At 42.5% G+C, this 16,566-nt stretch overlaps 1 pseudogene; it reads left to right on the forward strand.

The window, feature by feature from the left end:
- The first annotated feature begins 2,975 nt into the window (after positions 1 to 2,975).
- The window catches only part of LOC133568412 (oxysterol-binding protein-related protein 1-like), a 47,765-nt pseudogene continuing 34,174 nt past the window's right edge, over positions 2,976 to 16,566 (forward strand).

Raw genomic sequence — 16,566 nt, forward strand, 5'->3', positions numbered from 1 at the left:
TCTTCCAAGCGTTTTTCATCATCTGTGTGTGTTTTTGTCTCTCATGAATGTGGATAGGAAAAAATCCCACCAAAATGCAGTTCCCCTTCAATAATACCAGTTGTGATTGATTCATATAATTTGACAAGGTGTATCCTGTTAAACCAGGGGTTGGCACCTAAAATGTTGAAAGCCATATTGGACCAAAAATTAAAAAAAAAAAATCTGTCTGGAGCCGCAAAAAATTAAAAGCCTGAAGGCAACACGTGATGTAAGTGTCTATATTAGCCTACTATCACAGGCTGACGCAAATCTTTGCTGACAGAAATGTTGTATTTACATTTTTATTCTACACATTTTGGCAACATTGGAAATCATTAATAAAATGGAGGCTTCTCGCAGGATGAAATAAGTTCTGGAAATTACTGGCACAGAATGGTCAGAGGTATAGATGTGTGAGTCCAAGTTAAAGGAAATGGCAGGCTGTCTTCTACTGGATTTATCACAATCTTTGCGAGCTAGGTAACGTTTGCTGTGGTCTGGAACAACATGGCACACAAACAACCCAGAAATACAGCCAATATTAGATACAGATAATGTGTCATGAGACGAATTAAATACACAGAGGACATAAGTAAAGGAAATTAAATGGGCTCAAATATACCTACAAATGAGGCACAATGATGCAATATGTACATAGCATCATTATGTTAGCATCAAGCTTGCAGTCATGCATTGTTCAAATATGCCTGATAAGCACTGCAGCAAATCAATAACATCAATAAAGCTGACCTTTTGGTGGGCAAAATGAGACAAAGAAGGAGTGGCATGAAACACGTCTTTCTGTGGCAGCATCTGAGAAAGTTATACAAGCTACGGTGAGTTCAAGGATAGCTGAAATTAGTAGGACAAAATACTCACTCGCCAAATCATCAGTGAAGCACGTATAACATAAACAGTAGGATTTCCAACAATTAGGAAGTTTTTTGTCATGTTTGTTCTACCACAGAAAATATATTAAAAAAAAAAAAAAATGTCCTTCATCTTTTTCCATTTTACACATCTCTGAAAGGGTCCAGGAAGCCACTAGGGTGGTGCTAAAGAGCCGCGGGTTGCTGACCCCTGTGTTAAACTGTAAGTAGGTTGGATATAATTATTGAATATGATTAAAATCAAAGAGTAAGATCACTCATTTGGTGTCTATGGTGGAAAAGTTGGGCACTGAGGTGAAAAAGTACCCCTGCAGCACATGACACTAGGGGCAGGTCAGAGCACTTCTCTCAAAAGTGGCTCAAACCGGTGAGGGGGATTTAGTTTTATTACATTTGGTGCTAGTAAATAGGCTTTAGGGCAGGGGTCGGGAACCTTTTTGGCTGAGAGAGCCATGAAAGCCAAATATTTTAAAATGTATTTCTGTGAGAGCCATATAATATATTTTTTTTAACACCGAATACAACTAAATGTGTGCATTTTTAAGTAAGACCAACATTTTTAGCGTATAATAAGTCTCTTATTCTTTTTAATAACCTTGCTTTTCTGAAATTAACCAACAATAAATAAAATACTTCTTACGAATAATGCGACTTCTTAAACAGGATGGATAAATTAAAATGGCTGAGAATGTTTTACATTTTGGGGCGGCATGGCATTGCAGGCTTGCATGTTCGCTTCCCACCTATTGACATCCAAATCACTGCAGTTGTGTCCTTGGGCAGGACACTTCACCCTTGCCCCCGGTGCCGCTCACACTGGTGAAAGAATGATGAATGGATAATGGCTGGTGGTCGGAGGGGCCGTAGGCGCAAACTGGCAGCCACGCTTCCGTCAGTCTACCCGAGGGCAGCTGTGGCTACTGATGTAGCTTACCACCACCAGGTGTGAATGAATGATGGATTTCCACTTCTCTGTGAGCGCTTTGAGTATCTAACAATAGAAAAGCGCGATATAAATCTAATACATTATTATTATTATTATTATTACATTTTGAACATTATTTTTAACACTGTGATTACCAGCGTAATTATTCATTACTTTTCATGTTAAGCAATGTCAGCTAAGAATGAGAGCCAGATGCAGTCATCAAAAGAGCCACATTTGGCTTGAGAGCCATAGGTTCCCTACCCCTGCTTTAGGGACACATGATAATACTATATGGCAGTGGTTCTCAACCTTTTTTCAGTGATGTCCCCCTCCCCCCCTGTGAATATTTCTTTAATTCAAGTAACCCCCTAATCAGAGCAAAGCATTTTTGATTGAAAGAAAGAGATAAATAAGTAAAATACAGCATTATGTCATCAGTTTCAGTGCAAAATATTGCTCATTTGTAGTGGTCTTTCTTGAACTATGTGGAAAAAAAGATATAAAAATAACTAAAAACTCGTTGAAAAATAAACAAGTGATTCGATTATAAATAAAGATTTCTACACATAGAAGCAATCATCAACTTAAAGTGCCCTCTTTGCGGATTGTATCAGAGATCCATCTGGATTCATCAACTTAATTCTAAACATTTCTTCACAAAAAAATGAAATCTTTAACATCAGTATTTATGGAACATGTCCGCAGAAAATCTAGCTGTCAACACTGAATATTGCATTGTTGCATTTCTTTTCACAGTTTATGAACTTACATTCATATTTTGTTGAAGTATTTTTCAAAAAATATATTTATAAAGGATTTTTGAATTGCTGCTGATTTTAGAATATTTAAAAAAAATCTCACGTACCTCTTGGCACACCTTCAAGTGCCCCCAGGGGTACACGTAACCCCATTTGAGAACCACTGCTATATGGCATGTAAAAAAACATGTTGCATGTTAAATATGCCAAAAGAAAAAAAGGAAAAGTCAAAGGTTGCCAAATGTTAGAATTGTGAAGCATGTAAAAATGTGTTCACAAACAAAATATTGATTGTACTATATTTATTAATGTAATGTATTTGTGTGGTTATTGGCGCCCCGGTCCTTTCTTCGGGCTCGCAAACCCTGCGGGTCCGCCCCTGCAGAGTGTCACGTGACTGCTGCCAACAGCTGTCATCAGATTGCAGCGTTTATGTTTGGCTTCCTCCTCTAAACTTAGAAAATCTCTTTAAAGGGGGAAGACGTCAATAGAATTTGTTCACTACTTTCACTTGTGAGTCCTAATGTTGTGATTTTTATTCGTACAGTGGTTTGCTATTGCTAGTTTGCGAACACACACCTGCTAATAATTGCTGAGCATGTCGCTTCACGAGGCTCCCGCCCTCCTCTTTTTTAAAGTTTGTGCTCCTTTTGTTCTCTTGCTGTTTTTTTATTTCGTTTGTATAACCGTTGGTTGAATTGAATTATTTGACGCCTGCAGTCCTCTCACTAACTGCGGGGCATGGAGGAGCAGCGGCAGCTCCTCGAATGGGCGAAAGACGGTAGTCTCTCCTCTGTCCGTAGGCTTCTTCAGTCGAGGGTCGAACAAAACACTTCTGTCAACCTAAACTGTCGATGTAAGATGAACACTCTGAAATCATTACAACTCGTCCCGGATGCTTGCTTGTAAAGTGACCGAACAACGTTCATTTGTGTGGCTCCAAGCAAAGTCCAAAAACTACGCGGGATGGACTCCTCTCCACGTGGCGTGTTACCATGGAAACACGGTTGTTGTGGAGGAATTTTTAAAGGTGAGTCAACCTCCCTTTTTATTTATATTTTTGGTTCATTATATTTGATACCGCTGTGTATTTGCAGGCAGGTGCTGATGTGAATGTGCAGGACAACATGGGTGATACACCTCTACATAAAGCATCCCACACAGGAAGAAAGGTAAACAAAAAGACATTGCTGCTGTCATTTTACTTCTTTGTTACCTTGACCATATTACGTGATGTCCGAATATACAGTACAGGCCAAAAATGTGGACACACCTCTTTTCTATATTTTTGTGACCATTTACTTTGTAGATTGCCACTGAAGGTTTCAATGCTATAATTGAACACATGGAGTAATGGACTTAACAAAAAAAAAGGTGAAATAGCTGAGAAAATGTATATTCTAGTTTCTTCAAAATAGCCACCCTTTGTTCTGATTGCTGCATTGCACATACTTTGCATTCTCTTGATGAGCTTCAAGAGGGAGTCTCACCGGAAATGGTTTTCACTTCACAGGTGTGCTTGAAGCTAATCGAGAGAATACCAAGAGAGTGCAAAGCAGTAATCCTTGCAAAAGGTGGCTTTTTTGAAGAAACTAAAATTTAGAACATTTGTAGAGTTATTTCACCTTTTTTTTGTTAAGTACATAACTCCACATGTGTTCATTCATAGTTTTGTTTTGGTGCCTTCAGTGACAATCTACAATGTAAATTGGCATGGAAATAAAGAAAACGCATTGAATGAGAAGGTGTCCACATTTTTTACCTGTACTGTGTACTTACAAACCCTGTTTCCATGAGTTGGGAAATTGTGTAAGATGTAAATATAAACGGAACACAATGATTTGCAAATAATTTTCCATCCATATTCGGTTGAATATGCTTCAAAGACAACATATTTAATGTTCAAACTGATTAAATTTTTTTTTTTTGTTGCAAATAATCATTAACATTAGAATTTGATCCCAGCAACACGTGACAAAGAAGTTGGGAAAGGTGGCAAAAAATACTGATTAAGTTGAGAAATGCTCATCAAACACTTATTTGGAACATCCCACAGGTGTGCAGGCTAATTGGGAACAGGTGGGTTCCATGATTGGGTATAAAAACAGCTTCCCAAAAAATGCTCTGTCTTTCACAAGATAGAATGGGGTGAGGTACACCCCTTTGTCCACAACTGCGTGAGCAAATAGTCAAACAGTTTAAGAACAACGTTTCTCAAAGTGCAATTGCAAGAAATTTAGGGATTTCAACATCCACGGTCCATAATATCATCAAAAGGTTCAAAGAATCTGGAGAAATCACTCCACGTAAGCGGCATGGCCGGAAACCAACATTGAATGACCGTGACCTTCGATCCCTCAGACAGCACTGTATCAAAAACCGACATCAATCTCTAAAGGATATCACCACATGGGCTCAGGAACACTTCAGAAAACCATTGTCACTAAATACAGTTTTTTGTCGCTACATCTGTAAGTGCAAGTTAAAGCTCTACTATGCAAAGCGAAAGCCATTTATCAACAACATCCAGAAACGCTGCCAGCTTTTTTGGGCTCGAGATCATCTAAGATGGACTGATGCAAAGTGGAAAAGTGTTCTGTGGTCTGACGAGTCCATATTTCTAATTGTTTTTGGAAATATTCGACATCGTGTCATCCGGACCAAAGGGGAAGCTAACTATCCAGACTGTCATCGACGCAAATTTCAAAAGCCAGCATTTGTGATAGTATGGGGGTGCATTATTGCTCAAGGCACAGGTAACTTACACATCTGTGAAGGCACCATTAATGCTGAAAGGTACACAGTTTTTGGAACAACATATGCTGCCATCTAAGCGCTGTCTTTTTCATGGACGCCCCTGCTTATTTCAGCAAAACAATGCCAAGCCACATTCAACACGTGCGGGTACTTTCCTTGCCCGCCTGCAGTCCAGACCTGTCTCCCATCGAAAATGTGTGGCGCATTATGAAGCGTAAAATACGACCCCGGACTGTTGAACGACTGAAGCTCTACATCAAACAAGAATGGGAAAGAATTCCACTTTCAAAGCTTCAACAATTAGTTTCCTCAGTTCCCAAACGTTTATTGAGTGTTGTTAAAAGAAAAGGTGATGTAACACAGTGGTGAACATGCCCTTTCCCAACTACTTTGGCATGTGTTGCCGCCATGAAATTCTAAGTTAATTATTATTTTCCCCAAAAAATAAAGTTTATGAGTTTGAACATCAAATATGTTGTCTTTGTAGTGCATTCAACTGAATATTCGTTGAAAAAGATTTGCAAATCATTGTATTCCGTTTATATTTTCATCTAAAACAATTTCCCAACTCATATGGAAACGAGGTTTGGAAATGCTTCTACTGAGGTAGCATCTCGAACTGTTACCGGTTGGTCATTCCAGAGTACTTGAGCCCAAATAGAAAACGCTCTATAGCCCGCAGACTTTTTTTGGGCTCTAGGAATCACTAATAAGCCGGAGTTCTTAAATGCAGGTTTCTTGCCGGGACTTATGGTACAATACAGTCGACTAGACCCTGAACTGTTTTATACGTAAGTAGTAAAACCTTAAAGTCACATCTTAAGTGCACAGGAAGCCAGTGCAGGTGAGCCAGTATAGGCATAATCTGATAAAATTTTCTTGTTCTTGTCAAAAGTCTAGCAGCCGCATTTTGAACCAACTGTAATCGTTTAATGCTAGACATAGGGACAGCCGAAAATAATACGTTACAGTAATCGAGGCGAGACGTAACTAACGCATGGATAATGATCTCAGCGTCACTAGTGGACAAAATGGAGCGAATTTATGTGATATTATGGAGATGAAAGAAGGCTGTTTTAATGTGTGACTCAAACAAGAGAGTTGGGTCCAAGAAAATACCCAGATTCTTTACAGAGTCCCCTTGTGTAATTGTTTCGTTGTCAAATGTTAAAATGATATTATTAAACAGATGTCGGTGTCTAGCAGGACCGATAATCAGTTTCCGTTTCCTTGGTGTTGACTTGCAAAAATTTAGCGGACATTCATTGTTTAATTTTATTAAAACACGCCTCCAGCTGACTACAATCTGGTGTGTTGGTCAGCTTTAAGGACATGTAGAGTTGGCTGTCATCAGCATGACAGTGAAAGCTAACACCGTATTTGCGTATAATGTCACCTAGCGGCAGCATGTAAATGCTGAAGAGTGCAGGGCCAAGAACAAAACCCTGAGGAACTCCACACGTTACCTTAACATAGTCCGATGTCACATTGTTATGGGAGACTCTCTGCATCCTATCAGTAAGATAAGAGTTAAACCAAGACAAGGCTAAGTCTGACTTACCAATTCGTGTTTTGATACGCTTTAATAAAATATTATGATCGACTGTATCGAAAGCAGCGCTAAGATCAAGGAGCAGCTACATAGATGATGCATCAGAATCCATCGTTGGCAATATATCATTATTCATTTTTGCAAGGGCTGTCCCCGTAGAGTGATTTGCCCTGAAACCGGATTGAAAGGTTTGACAGTGATTGTTAGACACTAAGTGTTCATTTAGCTGCTGTACAACAATTTTTGGAAAATTTTCGAAATAAAGGGAAGGTGAGACAACGGTCGGTGGTTTACCATGAGGTCAGGATCGAGGTTAGGTCTCTTAAGGAGAGAATGAATAACCGCTTTTTTGATTCATAGGGGAACAGTGCCAGAGGATAGTGATAAGTTTATAATATTTTGCACTGACGGACCTAATAATACAAAAAGCTCCTTGATAAGTTTCCCAGGAAGTGGTTCAAATAAACATGTTGTTTTATTCCATTTACACGTAACAATTCTTCTGTTGTTTAATCAAAAAGAGAGAGACTATTTTGGAGGGCAATATCCGTCGAATATACAGTCGTATCTGTGTAAGTAGAACCCAGTTGTAGCTGGATGGCATTGTCTTTAATCTCCTTTCTAGTGAGTTCAATTTTCTTATTGAAGAAGTTCATAGTCATCTGCCGAGTGGGTGGAGCTACTGGGAGGAGTCCCTTGTTGGGTTAGCGATGTTACTGTAGTAAACACAAATTTAGGATCGTTTTTATTGAGGCAGATGAGATTTGAGTAATATTTAGCTTTAGCTAAGGTAAGCATGCGTTTATAAGTTATTAAACCTCAAGTTTAGTTTCGCACTATTTGCGTTCCAGCTTTCTACATGATAATGTATGAGCTCTAGTTTCTTCTGTAAACCATGGGGTACGCCTTTTATGGGCCCTTTTTAACTTCAGCGGTGCTACTGTATACTATCAATGGTTTCGTGCAGGGCGTCGTTAAAGTTGTTACTGAGGTTATCAATAGAGCCCACATCATTTGGGAATGATGCCATTACCGAAGGCAGTAGGCCAGCAAGAGTCATTGTTGTGGCAGCATTAATGTTGCGGCTGCTATAGCAGTTATTATTATTATTATTATTATAATTATAATTACTGGCTTGTTGACACTGAGTCAGTACTTTGCATTTTATAAAGTTATGATCGGACAGTACTTTAGTACAGTATACGGGAGTATCATAACTTTGGAAATGGTGATACCCCTGACATGCACTAGATCTATCGTATTACCGTTGCTATGGTTGGGTTCATTTATTATTTGTGTAAGACCACAGCTATCAATTATAGTCTGGAGCGCCACGCACAGTGGGTCCGATGGGGTATTCATATGGATATTAAAGTCCCACATTGTAATTATATTGTTGGCGTGCGTCACTACATCAGCAACAAACTGAGAATTCACTGATAAAGTCCAGATAAGGCCCTGGAGGGCGGTAGATAACAGCCAGGTATAGAGGCAGCGGTGTGACAGACCTCATAGTAAGCCCCTCAAATGATTTATATTTATTATTTAGGTTAGCGGTAAGGTTAAAGTTTTCATTGTATATTAGTGCGACCCCCCCACCCCTTTTAAGTGGACGGGCAATATGCGCATGTGTAAAGTTAGGAGGACATGCCTCATTTAGCGCAAAAAAGTCGTTTGGTTTAAGCCAGGTTTCGCTGAGACCGATGACGTTAAGATTGTTGTCTCTGATAATATCATTAACTAATAACGTTTTGGGAGACAATGATCTTATGTTTAAAAAACCTATATTATAGGTAGTGGGCTTTTTTGAGGAGTTTTTGACAAAATTATCCGTACTAGCAATATTAATATTGTTGCGTTTATTATAGGTAGTGCACTTAAAATAATTACGACCATATCTAGGAATTGATATGACGGGAATTTACAGATTGTTTGTTTGGTGCTGCGATAAACTGAACGCATCATAATTTGCCACCTCAGTAGAACAACTGTCCAACTCTGACACAGTCACAACAGAAAAAACATTATGTGAGTTGTGTATTCTTCTAAGAGAATTATGTGTGCAGGGATTATCTAGCCTGGCGCCATAACATGTTATGTACACCACAAAGAAGTGTTAAAATGTATTTAAAAAATCATAATATGACCCTTATAATGCGCCTTATAATCCGGTTCACCTTTTGTGTGAAAAAAGACCTGACTAGACACACTCATCGGCAGTGGGCCCCATAGTCCAGAAAATATGGTAATATGTTTAAAATTGTATAATAATAACATAATATATTGGCAATATAATCATGTAAAATATTAGAATTAAAGATGTAAAAATAACCAGTTTATAATTGAATCGTAGCCCCTGAGTGGTATAGTAAATTTAAATGGTGAAGTGTCATGCTTGTGTAGCACTTTTCTACCTTCAAGGTACTCAAGCCTACTCAGTGGCCTTGTTTCCGCCCTGAGATTGGTACGTTGTGAGTTCAAACAGCGGCCGAGTCATACCAAAGACTATAAAAATGGGACCCATTACCTCCCTGCTTGGCACTCAGAATCAGGGGTTGTATATGGGGGTTTAATCACTAAAAATGATTCCCACTTCTGCTGCCCACTACTCCCCTTACCTCCCAGGGGGTGACCAAGGATATGGGTCAAATGCAGAGGACACATTTCACCACACCTAGTTTGTGTCTGACAATCATTGGTATTTTGACTTATAACTTAACTAACTTTAAGTGCTTTGACACTATTTCCACATTGACACACACATTCACACACTGATGGCGAGAGCTGCCATGCAAGGCCTTAACCACGACCCATCAGGAGGAAAGGTGAAGTGCTCACGTCCATTGTGCTCAAGGGCACAATGGACGTGACTAAGATTGTGGAAGCCGGGGATCGAACTCGGAACCCTCAGGTTGGTGGTACGTCTGCTCTATCAACCTCGCCGCGCCATCTAAAATTAATGGTGAGGTCCTCAAAGATTCCCACCTTTAGTGCCCTGTACTGAATTGATAGCTGTTTAAGTTAACTTGACAAAAAATTAAATTATTTACAATTTAATATAGAGAGAAGAAGCTAATATGCTAGGGTGCGAATTCCAAACCTAATTTGTTGCAAAAAACCCAGAGAAAAATTGAATTGCAAAAAAGTAATCCATTCACGCTTGCTAAATTTAAACTGTCACGGGGTATGCAAAGGTGGGACCTCCCATTCATCCATCTTCCTCCACTTATCCGAGGTCGGGTCGCGGGGGCAGCAGCTTAAGCAGGGAAGCCCAGACTTCCTACTCCCCAGCCACTTCGTCCAGCTCTTCCCGGGGCATACCGTGGCGTTACAAGGCTAGCTGGGAAACAATGGTCTTCCCAACGTGTCCTGGGTCTTCTCCGTGGCCCCCTTTCGGTCTGATGTGTCCTAAACACCTCCCTAGGGAGGCGGTCGGGTGGCATCCTGACCAGATGCCCGAACCACCTCATCTGGCTCCTTTCGATGTGGAGGAGCAGCGGCTTTACTTTGAGCTCCTCCCCGTGGCAGAGCTTCTCACCATATCTCTAAGGGAGAGCCCTGCCACCAAGTGGAGGAAACAAATGTTGGCAGCTTGTACCCGTGATCTTGTCCTTTTGGTCATAACTCAAAGCTCATGACCACAGGCGAGGATGGGAACGTAGATCGACCGGTAAATTGAGAGTTTTGCCTTCCGGTCCAGCTCCTTCTTCACCACAACGGATCGATCCAGCATCCGCATTACTGATGACGTCGCACCGATCCGCCTGTTGATCTCACGATTCACTCTTCCCTCACTCTTGAACAAGACTCTGAGGTACTTGAACTCCACCCTTTTCCGGGCGAAAACCATGGATTCTGATTTGGCGGTGCTGATTCTCATCCAAGCCGCTTCACACTCTGCTGCAAACCGATCCAGTGAGAACTGAAGATCCTGGCCGGATGAAGCCATCAGGACCACATCATCTGCAAAAAGCAGAGACCTAATCCTGCAGCCACCAAACCGGATGCCCTCAACGCCCTGACTGCGCCTAGAAATTCTGTCCATAAAAGTTATGAACAGAATCGGTGACAAAGGGCAGCCTTGGCGGAGTCCGACCCTCACTGGAAACGTGTCTGACTTACTGCTGGCGATGCGGACCAAGCTCTGACACTGATCGTACAGGAAGCGGACCGCCACAATCAGACAGCCCGATACTCCATACTCTCTGAGCACTCTCCACAAGACTTCAAGAGGGACGCGGTTGAATGCCTTCTCCATGTCCACAAAGAAAATGTCCAAACCCAGTTTCCATATGAGTTGGGAAAATGTGTTAGATGTAAATATAAACGGAATACAATGATTTGCAGATCATTTTCAACCCATATTCAGTTGAATATGCTACAAAGACAACATATTTGTTCAAACTGATAAATATTTTTTTTGTGTAAAAAATCTTTAACTTTAGAATTTGATGCCAGCAACACGTGACAAAAAAGTTGGGAAAGGTGGCAATAAATATTGATAAAGTTGGAGAATGCTCATCAAACACTTATTTGGAACATCCCTAAGGTGTGCAGGCTAATTGGGAACAGGTGGGTGCCATGATTGGGTATAAAAGCAGATTCCATGAAATGCTAAGTAATTCACAAACAAGGATGGGGCGAGGGTCACCACTTTGTAAGCAAATTGTCGAACAGTTTTACAACTTTTCTCAACAAGCTATTGCAAGGAATTTAGGGATTTTACCATCTACGGTCCGTAAAATCATCAAAAGGTTCAGAGAATCTGGAGAAATCCCTGCACGTAAGGGATGATATTACGGACCGTTGATCCCTCAGGCGGTACTGCATCAAAAACAGACATCAGTGTGTAAAGGATATCACCACATGGGCTCAGGAACACTTCATAAAACCACTGTCAGTAACTAATGTTTGTTGCTCCATCTGTAAGTGCAAGTTAAAACTCTACTATGCAAAACCCATTTATCAACAACAGCAAGGAACGCCGCTGGCTTCGCTGGGCCCGAGTTCATCTAAGATGGACTGATGCAAAGTGGAAAGGTGGTCTGACGAGTCCACATTTCAAATTATATTTGGAAACTGTGGACGTGGTGTCCTCCAGAACAAAGAGGAAAATAACCATCCGGATTGTTATGGGCGCAAAGTTCAAAAGCCAGCATCTGTGATGGTATGGGGGTGCATTATTGCCCAAGGCATGGGTAACTTACACATCTGTGAAGGCACCATTAATGCTGAATGGTCTATACAGGTTTTGGAACAACATATGTTGTCATTCAAGCAATGTTATCATGGACGCCGCTGCTTATTTCAGCAAGACAATGCCAAGCCACGTGTTACAACAGCGTGGTTTAGTAGTACAAGAGTAAGGGTACTTTCCTGGCCCGCCTACAGTCCAGACCTGTCTCCTATCGAAAATGTGTGGCGTTTATGAAGCGTAAAATTTCAAAAGCCAGCATTTGTGATAGTATGGGGGTGCATTATTGCTCAAGGCATAGGTAACTTACACATCTGTGAAGGCACCATTAATGCTGAAAGGTACACAGTTTTTGGAACAACATATGCTGCCATCTAAGCGCTGTCTTTTTCATGGACGCCCCTGCTTATTTCAGCAAAACAATGCCAAGCCACATTCAACACGTGCGGGTACTTTCCTTGCCCGCCTGCAGTCCAGACCTGTCTCCCATCGAAAATGTGTGGCGCATTATGAAGCGTAAAATACGACCCCGGACTGTTGAACGACTGAAGCTCTACATCAAACAAGAATGTGAAAGAATTCCACTTTCAAAGCTTCAACAATTAGTTTCCTCAGTTCCCAAACGTTTATTGAGTGTTGTTAAAAGAAAAGGTGATGTAACACAGTGGTGAACATGCCCTTTCCCAACTACTTTGGCATGTGTTGCTGGCATCAAATTCTAAAGTTAATGATTATTTGCAAAAAAAAAATGTTTATCAGTTTGAACATCAAATATGTTCTCTTTGTAGCATATTCAACTGAATATGAGTTGAAAATGATTTGCAAATCATTGTATTCCGTTTATATTTCAATCTAACACAATTTCCCAACTCATATGGAAACGGGGTTTGTAGACTGGTTGAGCAAACTCCCATGCGCCCTCAAGAACCCTGCCGAGAGTATAGAGCTGGTCCACAGTTCCATGACCAGGTCGAAAACCGCACTGTTATTCCTGAATCCAAGGTTGGACTATCCAGCGTGGCCTCCTCTCCAGTACACCTGAATAGACCTTACTGGGAAGGCTGAGGAGTGTGATCCCACAATAGTTGCAACACACCCTCCGGTTCTCCTCCTTAAAGAGAGGAACCACCATCCCGGTCAGCCAATCCATAGGTACTGCCCGCGATGTCCACGCAATGTTGCGGAGCATGTCAACCAAGACATCCCCACAGTATCCAGAGCCTTAAGGAACTCCGGGCGGGTCTCATCCATCCCTGGGGCCTTGCCACTGAGGAGCTTATTAACTACCTCAGCAACCTCAGCCCCAGAAATAGGTTTGACCACCACAGATTCCCGAGAAACTGCTTCTTCATTGAAAGACTTGTTGGTGTGATTAAGGAGGTTTTTGAAGTATTCACTCCACTGATCCACAACATCCGCAGTCAAGGTCAGCAGAACACCGTCCTCACCATACACAGTATTGACAGTGCACTGCTTCCTCTTCCCGGGGCGGCGGATTGTGGTCCAGCATGGCTTCGAAGCCGTCTGGAAGTCGTTTTCCATGAATTCCCCGAAGTCCTCCGATGTCCAAGTTTTTTTGCCGTTGCGACCGCTGAAGCCGCACACCGCTCCGTCTGTCGGTACCTGTCCGCTGCCTCCGGAGTCCTATGAGCCAAAAGAATCCGATAGGACTCTTTGTTCAGCTTGACGTACACCAGCAGGTTCTTGGATTACCGCCACGGCAGGCACCAACTACCTTGCGGCCACAGCTCCAATCAGCCGCCTCGACAATAGAGATGCGGAACATGGTCCACTCTGACTCAATGTCCAGCACCTCACTCGTGACATGTTCAGAGTTCTTCCGGAGGTGGGAATTAAAACTCTCTCTGACCGGCATCTTCCCCCACCATCGCAACCAAGTCACCACCAGGTGGTGATCGGTAGGAAGCTCCGCCCCTCTCTTCACCCGAGTTTCCAAAACATGAGGCCGCAAATCCGATGAGACAACTAAAAAGTTGATCATGGAACTGCGGCCTATGGTGTCCTGGTGCCAAGTGCATATATGGACACCCTTATGTTTGTTCATAACAAACACCATGTTCAATCTGTGACGAGCACAAAAGTCCAATAACAAAACACCACTCGGGTTTGGATCCAGGCGGCCATTCTTAAAACACAACTCTGGTTCAGATCTGGGTGGCCATTCTTCCCAATCACGCCTCTCCAGGTGTCACTGTCTTTGCCAACATGAGCGTTGGAAGTCCCCCAGTAGGGCAAGGGAATCACCCGGGGGAGCACTTTCCAGTATTCCCTCCGGTGTATCCAAACAGGGTTGGTACTCTGAACCGCTGTTTGGTGCGTAAGCACAAACACCAATCAAGACCCGTCCCCCCACCCGAAGGCAGAGGGAAGTTACCCTCTTTTTCACTGGGTTGAACTCCAACGTGCAGGCTTTGAGCCGGTGGACAACAAGAATTGCTACCCCAGCCCGACGCCTCTCACTGCGTGCTACGCCAGTGTGGAAGATTGTCCATCCTCTCGAGAGAACTGGTTTCAGAGCCCGTACTGTGCGTCGAAGTGAGTCCGACTTCTCCACCTCGCGCGCTAGCTCAGGATCCTTCTCCCCTGGCGAGGTGACATTCCACGTACCAAGAGCTAGTTTATGGAGCCAAGGATCGGACCCCCAAGTGCCCTGCCTTCGGCTGCCGCCCAGCTCAAATTGCACTCAACCTCTATGGCCCCTCCCATGAGTGATGAGCCCATTGGCGGGGGGACCCATGTTGCCTCTTCGGGCTGTGCCTGGCCGGGCCCAATGGGGACAGGCCCGGCCACCAGGCGCTCACCATCGTTCCCTATCTACGGGCCTGGCTCCAGCGGGGGGCTCGGGTGACCGGGCGAGGGAAAACTGAGTCTCGGTTGTTGTATTTCCATAGAAGTCTTCGAGCTTCTATTAGTCTGATCCCTCACGTAGGACCTGTTTGTCTTTGGAGACCCTACCAGGGGTCATAGAAGAACCCGGACAACATGGCTCCTAGGATCATTGCTAACTCCTCTACCACGATAAGGTAGCAACTCAGAGAGGAGTGGGATAGAGTACAGTAGGAGCAGAGTGGGACCCGGTGGACCTTATTCATAAAAAAAAAAAATCTTAATTATCCATTTATGCATGCTAAACTGAGGTTATGGGTGATTTTTTTTTTTTCTGCATGACGGTGGTTTGAATTTGGAAGTTTTGAAAGAGTAATTTTGGACTTTATTTTGCCATGTTGTCACTTTCCCAGGAGATTGTTTTGTTGCTGCTGCGATATGACGCCTTTGCCAGCATAATCAATGGAACTGCACAGATCCCAAAGGATGTCACAGAGGATGATGAAATCATTACCATGCTGGAGGGTATGCTTATACCATAGAGCATGTGAAATAACTTTCTCTTAGACACTTGTTCTAATTCTAAAATGTCTGTTGTTTGATTACACTGCAGCTGCGGAGAGGAGAGAGGCGAGGCGTCGAGAAGAGAGACTTCTGGAGGCTGCCAGAGAGGGAGATGTGTCCGTTCTGTCCAAGCTGGTCAGAGTCAAACTGATTCTGTCCAATTAGGCAGCTGAAATATATATATTTTTCTCTTTGAAGTGATGTTAACAAATATCATGGAGTCAGACTCACTGAATTGAGAAATAATATTGGCAGCTAGAGTGCCAAACATCTGATGCGAATGGTGGATTGTTCCATGAAATATAAGGTAAAGAACTTGAAATTAGTTATTACTCTACGTTAGGTGACAGTAGAGGATCACTGGCCGCAAAATTAGGTACACATAAACAATCTCATGATCTCGAAGAGCTGCTGAATAATCAGTTTGATTGACATGTTCAGAGAGGTAATTGTAATTATGTTTATTAGTATGCAGTCGTATAGAGATATAATTATTACTTTCTTTAGCTTCATGAAAGCAATACATTTGAAATTTACAGTCGTGGTCAAAAGTAGGGGTGTAACGGTACGTGTATTTGTATTGAACCGTTTCGGTACGGGGGTTCCGGTTCGGTGCGGAGGAGTACCGAACGAGTTCCACACGAACATATGAAGTAGCCGCCCATGCTAAAGTCTTAACAAACTGCTCCACTCCGTTCTGCCTCTGTCTCTGTTTGTACACAGCACCCTGCATTGTCTCTCCCACACAACCATCTGATTGGTTACAACCGTAGCGGTAACAAGCCAATCAGCAGTGCGTATTCAGAGCGCATGTCGTCAGGGCTTCAGCGTCGAGCAGATAGGTCTTTAGCAGGGGAGCAACGGATTCTCCCCAAATTATACTAAACACTTCCAAGTCAACTACTTTCTAAACATCACTATGAGCCCGTTGACCTTCTAGAAACAAACTGCAGCTCAGCTCACTAGCAGTCCTGGTTATAGGTGAAGGCTAGTTAGCTTTTATCGTAACGTTAGCTCATTTTGCGGTGCGCGTGCGTGTGTGTATGTGTGTGTGT

The sequence above is a fragment of the Nerophis ophidion genome, linkage group LG14 (genome assembly GCF_033978795.1).
Source record: "Nerophis ophidion isolate RoL-2023_Sa linkage group LG14, RoL_Noph_v1.0, whole genome shotgun sequence".
Classification (NCBI taxonomy): Eukaryota; Metazoa; Chordata; class Actinopteri; order Syngnathiformes; family Syngnathidae; genus Nerophis; species Nerophis ophidion.